Here is a 16,084-nt window from a genome sequence, read left to right on the forward strand (position 1 = left end):
GAACTTGCTTTGTTGTTATGGTGGTGGCAGCAGCAGTGGCAATGTGTGTGTGTGTGTGTGTGTGTGTGTGTGTGTGACGGGCAGCAGTGGTGGTGATGTGATCACTGTGATTATTACAGCATGTTGGTCTGGTGGTATGATTGGTGTGGCGTTTGCAGTGTAGTGTAATGATTGAATAGTAGTACTGGTGGTGATGGTGAGGGTTAGTGTGGTAAAGATGGTGGTGATGTGGAGTGGGGGGTAATGTAGTGGTTGTGGTGAAGCTAAGTTACTTTATGTGGGGTGGGGTGGGGGGAATATAATGAGAATGCCTCTCCTACCCAATTATTTTAAAGGGGTTGTTGTAGTTTAGCTCCTAGTCAATGCTAATCAAAACAGCATTCCTGCCATAACCACCCTGTTGTCTCATGCTATCTGTCTAGCACTACATTATTCAAAGCATTCTTTCCCCACCGCCAACCCGTTTGAAGATAGTAAGGTGTCATTTGAAGGAGATTTAGCTTATATTTCTGGTAAGATGAACTACCATATAGAGGTTCCCTTGGATGGAACTGGGAGTAGGGGATGGCCCGTTTGGTGTGGAAGGGATGGGAGGAGGAGAAGTTGTGTGTGTGGGTGTTATGTTAGTGGATGGGCATAATATGACCAAATGGTTTAAGAAGTTCAATTCACTGTCAAGGTACTGAGTTCAATCCCTCTGTATGACATCTTGAGCAAGTCTCTCCAATGAAAGAGTCTTTAATTGAACCCAAACTCTTGGGTGATTTTTTGAGTAGATGGAAATTGTGTGGAAGCTTTTGAAATGGATTGTGTTTATAATTCAAAGATCCAGTCTTGTCACAAACTGTCATGCTGATTTTCTTTGAGGATTACATTAAGGGTACACATGGCATGTCTTAAGAATACTCAGCCACATAGTGCTAATTTAATGAGCAGGTAATTCAGCTTATTTGACAACTACATACTCGTTATAAAAACAAACGGTGATTTATTTACTTTATACTGTGCGTGCAATGCCAATGGTTTGTTGCATATGTATGTTGGTGGCAATGATAATCTATGTGTCTACTAGAAAATAAACCTTATCATTGGTATCAAGCTGAGTAAAAAGTAAGCAACGTTTTGAAACCTGAAATTCATCACAATATATTTCAACAATGAGGAAATTTTATTCATCAAAATAAGTACCATTACAGTCAGCACATTTTTACCGAGTTACAAGTTTGTTTATTCTGGTAACATAAAAATCTGGAGTTCTGGAGCTGATGAACTCTTTGAACACACTTTCAGCATCAATTTGATTTTTTAACTTCTTCTGGAGCGTCATTAGTGAAATGTGTGGTTGAGCATTGTCATGAAGAATGATTGGTCCTCTTCTGTTGACCAATCTGGGAGGGAGGAGAGGCAGTTTTGCGTTCATTTTGGCAATTTCATGGCAATACGTTTCTGCAGTAATAGTTTTTTGGTGTTTTAAGAAGTTATAGTGGATGAGTCCATCAGTATACCACCAAACAGCCACCATAACCTTCTTTTTGAAGAGCTCTGGTTTAGGGAAGGTTTTTGGTGCTTCATTTTGGTCCAACCACTGCGAAGAACATTTTTAATTATTGTACAGAATCCACTTTTCATCACAAGTTATAATGCAGTCGAGAAATGGATCAGTCTGGTTACAGAGAAGAAGCAACGAGCAAATTTCATATCTGCACATTTTCTGATTTTCTTTCAAATCATGTGGTACCCTTTTTGATTTTCCACTTGCATGCAAATGGTTGCAGGCAGTTTTCTGGCTAACTTGAAGTTCTTTTGCCAGTTCTCAAATGGTTTTACATGGATCTTTCTCAACGACAGTCTTTAATTGACCGTCATCAATGACAGATAGGCAAGCACTACATTCATGATCTTCAAGGCTCAGGTCTCCACTGCAAAATCATTTAAACCATTTTCAAGCTGACCACTCACTAGTCACTTCCTCACCAAACATTTTGTTGATGTTGTGAGCAGTTTCAGCTGCTTTACATCCTTTTTGAAGTTGAATAGCAAAATTGCTTGAATATTGCGCTTTGACAGATACATTTCAGATGGTTGTAACAATGGTGAAAAAAATATCAATGTTAGTTTATTGATGCATTTGGGCAAGTCTATGTCTGTATTATCAGACAATTGTAAAAAAATGTTTTAAAAAATTCAAAACTCTGCAAAAATCTGGTACAAATTCATCATGGTCCAAAAAGTTGCTTACTTTTTACTCAACCTGATATGTATGTATGATGATTACAATGATGTATGAGTGTGTGTCTCTATGTGTGAAATTGTGTTCGATAATGTTTGCGTAAAGGAGTGCTAACATACAATGCAACCGATGTAGGTTTGATTATTTCCAGTTTTCAGTATGAGAAATAACCACAGTATATTAAAATGCAGTGATTAGGAAAAAACCCATTAAATTGGTTTGTAAATTAACAATATTCTTTGACTGAGCAAGCTAGGGAGATATTCTCCAAATGTTATTGAACCTTGGGAGAGGCATTATGCCGGTAATAAATACACGCACTGGTTCGGTCCTTTATCTATTTATAAACAGTATTTAGTCTTTTTTGGCTTATTAGGTTTCATCTACAGAATTCAAGATGATTTTGCTGGTGGTGATAGTTGTATTAGAATTGTTTGCTGTTGTTTGATCTGAGATCAGATCTGATTGAGCATATCTTGCCGTTTATTAACCCTTTTGGGACATACAGTGTTATTTTGAATGTGTAGCCAAAAATGCAAAAATGTTTTTTCTGTTGCAAGATGTCTACTGAAAAATGATACCTGATTAACTATTATACTTCAAAACCAACTATTCACAACATTTGTTCCATCAGGGCAATGGATCCACCTCAAAATCCTTTCAGCTTGTATCACTTGGGCTGATCAATTGGCCTGGGTGTCTCAAGAGGGTTAATGTAGTATAGTAGCAGTGTACCCTAGAATATATTTTGCAGGATCTTTTCTGTATTTTAATATGGCAGAGTATGATTTGAAGGAAATTTGGCTGCTATTTTCAGCTGAGGAAAGATCATTGCATAAAAGCTCATTTGTTCAGGTTCTAGTTGTTGTTCAAGCCTGTGTCAGTTCTCATTGTGCAGACCTGTGATTATATATGTTCCAAGCTTGACCATTTTATTATTTGCTCAAGTATTGTGAATATCTCTGACTGCGTTATCCAATCTCCTTCTCTTTTGATGACTGAGATTTGAGGAAAATTTAGCTATTATTTCCAGCATGTTGAGCAAACACATACAGACTTATCTTGTTGGCTCTAGTGTTTGATTGTGGTTATGATTTGCCAGCATGTCTATGTGTGATAGTATTAGGGTGGTGGTGGTGGCGGCAGTGGTAGTGGTGGGTGATGGTGTGGGCTTCAGCTCTACTCATTCTTACCCCACAGCACTTCTCCCTTTTCCCATAGACATGTGACAACACTGTGTGTGTATGGAGTGATTTCAGGGTTATGTGTAAGATATAGGGAGGGGATGGTATTATGTAGTGTATGCGTGTGTATGTTTGTTTATAAATACTACCATAAAGACACACACACACACACACACACACACACACATTACTTAATGTATACATGTGCATCTTGCATGTATTGTTCGTGTATGTGTATATATAACTGTATATGTTTGTAAGTGCTTGAGTGGGTGTGAGCATTCTGGTGGAGGTAGGGGGTCCATACAATCATCACTACCACCACCCCTCTCCACACCATTTCCACTACCACTACAATACCATCACCATTATACCCATCCCCATCACGTGTGTGTGTGTGTGTGTGTAGCTACATGTCTTTTTCTTGTAGTTTTATACATACATGTACAATCACCACCACAACCAATTACTATATCACCACCACCACCACCACCACCACCACTTTACTATGTTCCACCACCTCAGCATTATTACCACTAGCACCTCCACCCCATCACTATTAGCACCCCTATTATCGCATCCACCACACAACCTTTACTAACCTCAATCGACACTGCCACTTTAACACTCTCTCTGTAAGGTTATCCCAATAGAAACAGGAGCCTAGAAATTGAGAAATACTTGACCCCCAGTGGACAGGTTTGGAAAGTAGTAGTAGTAGTAGTAGTAGTAGTAGTAGTAGAATTGTAGTAGCACTAGTAGTGGTAGCATTAGTGTTCTCTACCTCCTTTTACATTCTAAAGTTGTCACCACCACCACCACCACCACCACCACCACCACTACTACTGTTACTGCTCACATGCACATACACCCACACTGCAGCCACCACCACCACTACCATCATAGACACCAAACTAGTCTGTAGCTCAGCTACTTTTTCTTGGAGCCCAATTCTGCCAGTTTCTTCAGGTTCCAGATTTTTACACCATTCTTGTTTTGTGTAAGGTGAGTTACTACTACTACTACTACTACTACTACTACTACTACTATTACTGCTGCTGCTGCTGCTACTACTGCTTTCTTTTGCTTTTTCATTCTCTCTTTATCTATCTATCTATCTTCATCTCTCATTCTAGTATAGGTGAGAGACTACTACTACTACTACTACTACTACATAGAAGTTGGCAGGTGGGTGTCATTTACCATTCTTTGTGTAGGTGCTAAGACTATTAATTCCTACACACACACACACAAACATTCACTCACACATGTAGACATACAGGTATGCACATGTACAGAGACAAGCAGACACGCGTGCATGCACACACACACACACACACACACCTATGTACACTCACTTTACCATTTAGTTACTATATCATTATTACAATCACCACCGTCACCACCACTGCCACTATCACCACCGTCACCACCACTGTCTCTCTCACCACCGTCACCACCACTGTCATCAACAGCTGCTTTCATCCGCTCTGACTGACACTTGCTCCAGCTCTGAATTCAAATTGTGCTGGATCAATTGTTCGATCTATCAAATCATCAAATCGTTTATCTTTATTGAATGATTAATCATAAAATCAGTTTAACCAATGGTTATATCATATTAAAAATAAAAAATAGTTATTAATAAACTGTGGCGGGAAAGGATGGTGAGGTGTACTAATCCATTTGACTTGAATGTAATTATTTTCCTTAAAGAAAGGATTAGTGGTTTTGTGTTGATTTAGTGTCAAGAATAAATAAATAGCACCCCCACCCCCATTCTTTAGCATGTGGTACGCAGTAGTGGCAGTGGATAAAGTTCTACTACTACTACTACTACTACTACTACTACAAGGGATTTAAACTTCAAGAATTCTTAAAGGTCCAGAGCATTTAAATTCAGAGGTTTCATTTTTCTCCTACCCACTTAAGTATTTGAAATACTGACTTTTCTTATCAATATAATAATATCTATTTATATATTATTATTTTCTTTTTCTTTGATAGTTTTATGCCAGTAGCATTGTGTTCAAATTAGGGTGGGGTAGACTCACCCTGTTGGTGTACTGCATCTATTTATGTTGTCATTAGACAAAATGCTTAGCTGCAATTTTGTCTGTCTTTTACGTTCTGGGTTCAAGTTCCACTATGATTGACTTCGCCTTTCATCATTTCAGGGTCAATAAAATAAGTACCAATCGAGCCCTGGGGTTGATGTAAATGACTTTTCCTGCTTCCCTGAGATTTCTGGCCTTGTACCAAAATTTGAAATCATTATTATTATTATTATTATTATTATTATTATTATTATGAAGGCAATGAGCTGAATCAACTCATCCCCTCCCCCAAAATTGCTGCCCTTGTGGCAAAATCTGAAATTATTATTATTATTATTACTATTATTATTATTATAGACGTCGCACAGTATACAATGTCATGAGATTGTTGATTGAAGATATTGTGTCTACTGGGGATTTGTACTGGTTGTCAAGTAACAACAAGGACCTCAGACAGACAGTACTTTATGCAGTATGCATGCAGTTCCAAGTAATGTCAATTTTTGCAATACATCTAGATTGCAGGGTATCTCTAAGATTTTCAGATGTTTTTTCACATTCGGTGGTATCGAACCCAATGCTCCAATGACAATAGGGATAACCTTCATGTTCAACTCTCGTAGCTGCCACATCTTAGCGATCTCAATTCTCAAGTCTCCATATTTATCAACTTTTTCTCTTTCTTTCATGATGATATGTTCATCTCCTGGCACTGCTACATCAATTATTAGGCACTCTTGTTTGCACTCTAACACTTTGTCTGTCTGGTGCTCTAACACTTTGTCTGTCTGGAAATCAAAGTCCCAGAGGATTTTTGCCTTCCCCTTTTCATCCATTACCTTTTCCGGTGTATGTTGATACCCGGCACCTGTAACCTCATATCCATACTTACGGCATAGTAGCCAGTGGAGGTTTTGGGCTACTTTGTCTTGTCTACGCTTGTACTCTTTCTGCACAAAATTTTCACAAGCACTAACAGTGTGAGTCACACTTTCAACCTTCTTCCCACACATTCTACAGAGGTCCGATGCACTTGTGTGGTCATTCATACAATTATTATTATTATTATTAATTTCTTCTGACTCTTTAGAGTTCAAATTTCGTTGAAGCCAACTTACCTTTCATCCTTTCAGGGTCAAGAAAATAAGTAGTATTCAAGTACTGGGGTCAATGTAATTGACTAGCCCCCTCCTATAAAATTTCAGGCCTCGTGTCTATAATAGAAAGAATTACTTATTATTCAATTAAAGTCCATTTTCCATGCTGGCATGGGTTGGACAGTTTGACAGGATCCAGTTATTATTATTATGACCTTGTGCTAAAATTTGAAACCATTTTTATTTTAATTATCATATGGACTAATACATACAGAGCATATGCACTTTCATACACGCAAATCGAGTACTTTAAGTTATTGTTTAGCTGTTGGTCAGCTCTGATTAAGTTGATCAATGACCAAAAGGCATCACAGCTGTGATCAGCCTTATATTTATTTATTTAATTTTCATTGCTTTTTTACAGACACCATGTGTTTAAACTCCACCTCCTTCTCTCCCCACACATTAAATTATCTTATTGATCAAACAATTGATTGTAAAATCAGTGTAACCATAGGATTGCTGGAACTGTAGAAAATTGTGAGACCTGATGCATTTTGGTATTTGTTCCAGTTCTTTGCGTTCTGATTTCAAATCCTGTTGTGGCCTGCTTAAGTGGTAGACTTAACCCTTCACCCAGTTTAATACCATCACCCGGCATCTTGGGTACCTTTTGTATGCTATCAGGTTAGGTCTCCAGTTTGAGGACTCCTTTTACCAATCATGATGGGTAATGGGCTTATGTCTCTCCTCTTCAATTGAAGGTTTTAAAATAAGTACAAAGTGCCCTCCCACTCTTAAAAAAAAAGACTGCATAGATTTGAAGGAGTCTTTGGTTGTTATTTCTAGTATCCACTTACGTTATTTAACCTCAAGACACATCAGTATTGGAGTCACTAGATGGTGACACAATTTGCTAGATATAACAGCCAAAACATCTTTAAGTCATATCTATCTTTTTAAAAAAGGAAGTATGCATTTGCTCAAAGTAGTCATAGATAAAAAAAAAATGGAAAAACAATTAAGGATGGAGCATATTTGATTGTAGGTCTGTTTGCTAACTTTGGGCTATACAACAACCTAAAGAATTGACTGTAATATATTGAATGACATCATCACATTTAAACTTCACTGCAGACTCACCCAGACTTCAGTTTGTTAAATTGAGAACTGAACAACATTGTGAACACTTTCAAACAGTATATAGTTATCCTCACTCAACTGAAGCTGTGCAAATGTTATATAATCAATCACTCAGTTGGATGTCATTGGTGGTGTCACCTGGTGTGTCACCTGGTGTCGCCTGTTCCATATAGGGAGTCGGGTGGAGGGAAGGTGCTTTTCATGTTTTACATGCTTCAAAGCATTTGCCTCAAAATTGTCTGTCTACCCGAATGCTAAAGCTGATGCTATGTACTTTTAAGGTTCATAGTATGAGTGTGTAATCATACAAAGTCATGTGGCCATTTAGACCAAACATCTATACAGATACACACACATACATACATACATACATACACACACAGCCACGCACATACAAATATATATATAAATCAAGGTTTGTTAATAAAAGAATCATCATCATTTAATGTCTGTTTTCCATGCTGGCATGGGTTGGACAATTTGACAGGAGCTGGTAAATCAGAAGACTGCACCAAGCTCTGCTTCCGCTTTGGCATGGTTTCTACAGCTGGATGCTTGCATTTTACAGAATGGATTGGTTGCTTTTTATGTGGCACCAGCAGAATAACAAACATTTATTGGTGAAAGGATTAAATACATGAATGTAGGCTCAGATTTATTAAGTAAAGAAACTGATGTTCAAGCGAAAAGATTGATGTTCAGATTTATTATTAAGCAAAGAGATTGGTGTTTAACTAGTCTTGATATAACTTCAGCACTTGGAATCACTCTATTGGAGTTTTCAGTCACTCTATTGACTGGCTTGAATTAAAGCCAGTCAGGTAGATTCTACAATGTTCATTCAATTTGCTTGGAAAAGTAGCCAAATTTCCTTCAAACACACCCTACTATTAAGATAAAATGAAATTTTAAAAATGCAGAAAGGAAGACAGTTTATTTAGGACTGCTTGATCCAATGGTCTGAATTTGGTTCATCATTGCTGGAATTCTTTTCATTATAGGTTTAATGGATCAGGACTGAACTGAAGCTAATCAACAACAATAGCAACCTAAGTCAACATTTGTGACTATCATTAACCCTTTAGCATTCAGATATTTTGTCAAATGTGATACTTATTTACTCACATTGTTTTGAATTAATCATGCATTATAACATAGCTTCGAGATTTCAATGATGTGATTCTTTATTTTTTGAAAGACATTGCAGGGTAGATGGCAGAGGGCAGATCTGGCCAGTTTTAACATAAAACAAGTAGAATATTTGGGCTGGATATGGCCAGTTTAAATGCTGACCCTGTAGCATCCAGATTTCTTTGTCAAATGTAATGCTCATTTATTCACATTGTTTTGAATTAATCATGCATTATCTTGTAGCTTCGAGATTTCAATGGTCAGTTTTAGCATAAAGCATGTAGAATATTTTGGCTGGACATGGCTAGGTTAAATGCTAATGGATTAAATAATATAGTTTTGCAGTTAGTGTTTTGGAGAGAAAATATAGCTGTCACTCTAGGACAACTAACTGAGTGACACCCTAAGTGGAATTCTAATAATTAAATGGAGTTCTAATAATATTTTTTCTTTAACGAAAAAACCTTACTCTTTTACTTGTTTCAGTCATTTGACTGTAGCCATGCTGGAGCACCACCTTTAGTCGAGCAAATCGACCCCAGGACTTATTCTTTGTAAGCCTAGTACTTATTCTATCATTCCCTTTTGCCGAACCGCTAAGTTACAGGGACCTAAACACACCAGCAACGGTTGTCAAGCAATGTTGAGGGGACAAACACAGACACACAAACACGCATACACATATATATACGATGGGCTTCTTTCAGTTTCCGTCTACCAAATCCACTCACAAGGCTTTAGTCGGCCTGAGGCTATAGTAGAAGACACTTGCCCAAGGTGCCACGCAGTGGGACTGAACCCAGAACTATGTGGTTGGTAAGCAAGCTACTTACTACACAGCCACTCTTGCGCCTTGTGAAAATTTTTGATTTTGATTTTAGAACATTTATTTTGGCTAAAGTTGTATCAAGACTGGTTAAACATTCCTTTAAACATTCCTTGAACATCAACCATTTTGCTTAGTAATAAATTTGACTCTGCATCCGTGTATTTAATCCTTTCACCAATAAATGTTTTTTTATTCTGCTGATGCTGGTGCCACGAAAAAGCACTTGGTACATTCTGTAAAGTGGTTGGCATTTGGAAGGGCGTCCAGATGCAGAAACCATGCCAAAGCAAGCAGTAAAGCTTGGTACATGCAGTCTTCTGGCTTACCAACCACAGTCAGATTATCCAGCCTATGCCAGCATGCAATGATCATATAATTCTGTTTCTCATGAAATCATAAGTTAATTTAAATTATATCTTTAATACTTTCAATACTGTTTGCAAAATATGTATTTTTGCTCTGTGTGTGTGTGTTTATATTTTATGTGTATTCATATTTTTAACGTGTTTATATATATTTTATGTGTGTTTATATATATTTTATGTGTGTGTGTGTTTATATATATTTTATGTGTGTGTGTGTGTGTGTGTTTATATATATATTTTATGTGTGTGTTTATATTGTCTAATTGACTTTAACCTCAACCATAGTTGGCCTTAATTGCAACATTTGACTCTTTAAAATCAGTGTTTTGGTGTAAAGAAATCAGACACATGTAAATTATACTTGACTGTATAGTTTTGTTTCTCATGTTTTTTTTTTGTATATATTATTTTATGCTATTATTTTTGTCGTCTGGGAAACAGAACTGAAATTGTTTTATGTTTAATCAAAACAATAAAGTGGGTAAGATAGTTGGTGTTAGCCATGTAAAACAACTGTATTAGTTTAGTGTTGAGAGTATTAAACTGAGGGGGTGATAAAGTGTTGTGTTACAGTGGAAGTACAATTATCAACACTAACTAATTGTAAGACTTATGACGAGAACTGAAAATAATTTCTAAAATGTTTATTTTTATTGTTGTTGATATGATTAGTGAGCCATTAATTATTGTCTGTAGCTGTGTAAGGGATGGGTTACATCATTTACTAGTTAAGTTTGCTTCTCAATCACAGATTTCTTGGTTCAATTCTAATGTATGTCACCATTACAATCTGAGTTCAGAGCACATTGAGGTTGACTATGCATTTCATTCTCCCTGGGTCACTCATACAATAAGTACCAACATTGTACCATATAAATACCAATATTGTTCATTAATCCTATTAAAATATGCTGCCTTAGTTTCCATAAATTTTGAAAATAATGAAGAATTTAGGAAAGTTTGATTTTAGTTGTTTTAAATCAGACCCTATGGAGGAGGTGCCTAAGGACTGACTACCTCCATGACCCTTCCAGGAATAGTGGGTGGTGAAAATGGATGGTGAGCTGGTAGAATCATTAGCATGCTGGGTAAAATGCTTAGTGGCATTTCATCCATCTTTATGTTCCGAGTTCAAATCCATCAAGGTCGGCTTAGCCTCTCCCCTGAAACTGCTGGCCTTGTGCCAAAATTTGAAACTAAAATTATTAGCATTATTTAAGGTGGCAAGCTGGCAGAATCATTAGCATGCTAGGCAAAATGCTGAGTGTTTTTTTTTTGTTTGTCTTTATCTTCTGAGTTTAAATACCACTGTGGTCGACTTTGCCTTTCATCTTTTGAGGACAATAAAATAAGTACCAGTTGAGCACTGGGATCAATGTAATCAACTTACCCCCTCCTTGGAAATTACTGGTCTTGTGCCAAAATTTGAAATCATTATTATTATTATTTTTGTAAGAGAGGTAGTAGTCTATCAGAATTACAAGAGTGTTTGAGAAATCTTGCAGTATTTAGTTATTGTAGTTCTGATTTCAAATTTTCCCACATCTAAACTTGTAGTCAATAAAACATGTATCATTAAGGTACTGATATTGATGGAGATCAATTACTATTATCGTTGTTTTGGTACAATAAAGTACCAGTCAAGTACCAAGATCAAAGTAATTGACTAACTCCTTTTCCCAAATTTCAGGCCTTGTGCTTATATTTGAAACAATTATTATGATCATTGTTGTTGTTATTTGTGCTGCTGCATCATCAAAGACTTAAGATTTTGAATTCACTTTTGTCACATTCCAGACAGTATTGTCTGTTTATTCTTTTTCAAGCCTTCCTTTATTGTAGTTAGGCAATGCAAACTAAAAACAACTTTTTTTCTGTCATTTTAAGAAATCTTTGCAATCCCAACAATCTATCTGGCAGGGAAAAAATGGACACATTGAATAATATAATCCTAGATACATTATATCTGATTAAAAGACTCCTTATGGTCATGCAGGGATGTTTTTCATCTTCATAAGTCTGCTATATCAGAACTGACATAGGACAAAACAACGGCAATGAAGAGAGGGGGAAAAAATGATTACTTCTGAGTAAATTAAGTGTGTCTGATATGGATTAAGACATCACTTGAGGGTTCTGTTATTAAAACAAAACAATTTAGTTGTCTGTATGTTCCCTGTTCCTACAAATGTAGTCTCATGCCTAATCAAATGTAATTTATTATTTCACTACAGAAAATTATAATTAACACAGATCAAATGTTAATGAAAACATCTTATTAAAAACAAAGTAAAACATCATGTGGTTATCATGTGGTTCACATGTGGTTATCATCTTATTTATCGTGAATTATATATAGTTTTATTATTATTATTATTATTATTATTAGTATCGTAGCATCAGCACCATCTGTTAGTCATAGGGACAGAATCATCTTGTATTTTATATATTTGATAAGCTGCAGTGTGTAGTAAGTTTAATACTTTTTGTTGATGTTACAAACATACAACAAAAGAGAACAAAAACATATTACAGTGGAAATTAATATTCTAAAACCGACATTTAGCAGTATTAAAGAAAGATATGAAGCTATTACAAATGCACTTAACTCATAACCTAGTAACAATTTGTGTGCATGCATGCACATGTGTGTGTTTGTGTGTATTTTAATAATAGCTGTATTGTCTCTTTAAAATACTTTAAATGTGAAATTTTAGAAACTAACTCTGTATGTCACAACAATCAGAAATGTTGATGTAAGTCGATTATTTAATTGTACTTTTATAACATGTACATTACATTGTATTTACATTAAATGTAGGGTTTGGTGGGAGGTATTAAATGCTTGATGATTGCAGATTAATTTTGGCCTTAAAATATCTATTTTTGCTATCCTAATAGATGATTGATTAGGTTTTAACCTAATCAATCATGGTGAATTGTTGACTGCAACATCAAACAAAATGCACTTTATGAATATTAATTACATTTATGTTCAGTCTACTACATCTGAATGTATTTACCATTATTGCAGGAAGAAAAAAACACTCAGTATTCTTATTTTCTGTCTAAACTTTTTCTCATCTGCAGGGGCTCATGAAAGCAGTAGTTAGATTTACTTTCAGTAGTATTAACTTTGTGATATAAAACAGTCTATTGTTGCTAACATCTCCAGACTCCTGCCACATATTCCCTAAACAGATAAATGAATTGAGGCATGTAGAATTAGATGCTCTGCTGAGAAATGCTGTAAAATGCCAATTCAGAATTTTAACCTACAACCTATAAGATGGTACTTCAATTATCTTATTTATTGCATGTAACTTCCATACCGTTTGATGATAGTTTGTGCTGTTGTAGTCTTTCAGCCCCAGGTCAACTCAGAGATAGTAAGCCTACGATCAAAGGCATTCCAGCTGTGACTATCAATCCTATATATTCAGACATGGTGGTATCTAGAACTACATTATTATCCAATGTGTCCTTTAGTAGAGGGGAAATCAAGGCTTTTACTCCTAGTGGGTCAAACAGCCACATAAGAAGCTCTCTCATTGGCTCACTGATGTTATGGTTTCTGTAAACCTTATTGGTTTAAAAACACTGATCAAAAGCATTCTAGTCATAGCTGTCCCTTCTTTTTGAATATCTAAATCTACATGTCTGTCTAATGTGTCCTTATTTCTTTTAAGGCAGGTTGGATATGGTTTGAGGGCAATTTGGCTGCTATCCCTATTTACTGTTGGTATTCTACCTTCATCTATCCAGCCATCATTTTTTTTTTCTCACTCATTATCATACTACTTGTCATACATCATACAGTCCACCTTTTGTTCCACTTAGATAGCAGTTCCCAAAGCATGTTTTTTTTTCCACCCACTCTTTACCCTAGATAATACAATGTCCTTGACCCCCACCCCCAACTCAACCTAGTCTTGCTACTCACTGCACTAATTAGGTCAGGTAGGTAGTAGAACTTTATCTATTACTGCCAGTGAATGATGTTCATGCAATCTATTGTCTTTGATTCATCTTACTCCATCCTTTCTTTTAAGTCATTGTTATAACAATTTAGCTGAAGTGATTACAATATGTGATGTAGGTTGGTTGGCTAGTTGATTACTTGAAAAACAATTTTGTTCAGCATAACATAAAAATTAGACCTTTTAGTTTATATCACAACTACTGCTTTACATGTATTTACATCATTTGGTTTAGCTTCTTGATCCAATTTACTGACAGTGTGTGTATGCCACAGAACTTCCCAAAACTAGAAATGCTAGAAACCATTATTAAATATTACTGTAGCCCAATATAAAATTATATATATAGTATGAAACACTAAACAGAAAACAGGTGTGGTATTCAGAGCTTTATCAGACATACACACATTTCAGCAAAATACTGAAATAATTACATAATAAGTAGAGACATTATACAATCATGCATTCCACCTCATCAGTGTCCCACATAAATACAACAGTCTGTGTGTTGCACTTGTACTGTGCCTCCTCTTCTTGTTATGTGATTCAGTCCTAGTGCACAGAACTTTGGGCAAGTATCTTCTATTATAGCCCCAGGCTGATCAAAGCCTTGTAAGTGGATTTGGTAGACAGAAACTGAAAGAGGATCATGTTGTGTGAGTGTGTTTGCACTTCTAAGAATCATAAAATATAAGCAGTAGCATTGTTGTTTTTCTTGTCAACAAATCACCTACTAGCTCTGCACTGTCAAAGACATGTAAAATAAGAGATCCCTTACTTAAAAAACTGATAAGAGTTAGTGACAGGAAGGCCATTCAGCTGTAAGACAATACTTCAATAGTATAATCATCTAACTCATGTAGCATGAAAAACTGACATAAAAATGGAAAACAAAGGAAGATATATCAATCATTGTCAGTGGATGCCATGCTCTATGCTACTTCATTCAACACTGAAGAATATGGGTCCCTTGTGTGTCATAAACCTAATATATGTATTAGAGTGATGGTAGAAATACATATCATTGCTATTATGTTAAACTGTTTTATGTCCAAATTTGGCCAAATGTGTTTTTTATTTTTTTTCAATATTTATTTTTGCTAAGGCAGCAAGCTGGCAGAAACATTAGCACACCAGGCGAAATGCTTAGCGGTATTTTGTCTGTCTTTACGTTCTGAGTTCAAATTCCACCGAGGTTGACTTTGTCTTTCATCCTTTCAGGGTCGATAAATTAAATACCAGTTGTGTACTGGAGTCAATCTAATCAACTGGCCTCTTCCCTAAAAATTTCGGGCCGTGTGTCTAGAGTAGAAAAGAATATTTATTTTTGCTTGCAATAGCCTGTTCTTTTGGTTAAACTATTGTATCTCCAGCTGCTTCAGATACCAAGATATAAAAAATTGTCAAAATGTAGTACAATGGTTTTGCTATGGAATGAATGGTGAAACTATTTTTTTTTTTTTTTTTTCTGAAAAAGCAACGTTTTAGACTTAGGGCACTATTGCATAATAGCAATGATATATTTTAATAAAATCATATACTCTATTGTGTGTGTAATGTAATTTTCTTATCTCCTAAAAATGTTCTCTGTTCATTTTAAACACTTCACAAAGATTATCATGCTAAAATGGTTTCTCATTGCCTTCTCCAGGCTCACAGCAACCGTTGAATTCCTCACTTTACAGTGTTTCCATTGTTTACAGCAGTGAGTTGTTTCTATCTTATGGTCCCTATTTGCAATTAGGTGGACTGGGCCATTTGGGATATAAGCTAAAGATATGTACAAAGCAATATAAATCATTACAGAATATGAATCATTGACCTCTTAGCTGGTTTTTCACTGATATCCACTTGGCTGTTTATGCTATCTTAAGTATGTAGATAAACATATGTCTATATATATATATATATATATATATATATATATATATATAATTGTTTCAAATTGTGATAAAACAAATTTTTAAAATGATAAAAAAAAGTTCTAACAAATAAGTGGTAGGAAAAGTTACATATTTACAATTACATTTGTCTTTCCAAAGCACTGACGTTTTTGGTTATCTTACCT

At 35.7% G+C, this 16,084-nt stretch overlaps 1 protein-coding gene across 4 annotated transcripts in view; it reads left to right on the forward strand.

Moving 5' to 3' along the window:
- LOC106880303 (glycerol kinase 5) overlaps positions 1-16,084 on the forward strand; it is a 134,740-nt gene that overhangs the window by 51,655 nt on the left and 67,001 nt on the right. Inside the window, exon 1 of one of the 4 annotated variants that reach the window (XM_089351332.1) lies at positions 3,997-4,419. The exons of 2 other annotated variants lie outside the window; for them this stretch is intronic. The gene's annotated coding sequence lies outside the window, so the exon portion shown is untranslated. Of the gene's footprint in view, positions 1-3,996; positions 4,420-4,555; positions 4,603-16,084 lie in introns of those variants that run through there. One more of the 4 variants, XM_089351331.1, reaches the window with a different exon arrangement.

Source organism: Octopus bimaculoides, chromosome 4 (assembly GCF_046866305.1).
Source record: "Octopus bimaculoides isolate indiv1 chromosome 4, ASM4686630v1, whole genome shotgun sequence".
Lineage (NCBI taxonomy): Eukaryota > Metazoa > Mollusca > Cephalopoda > Octopoda > Octopodidae > Octopus > Octopus bimaculoides.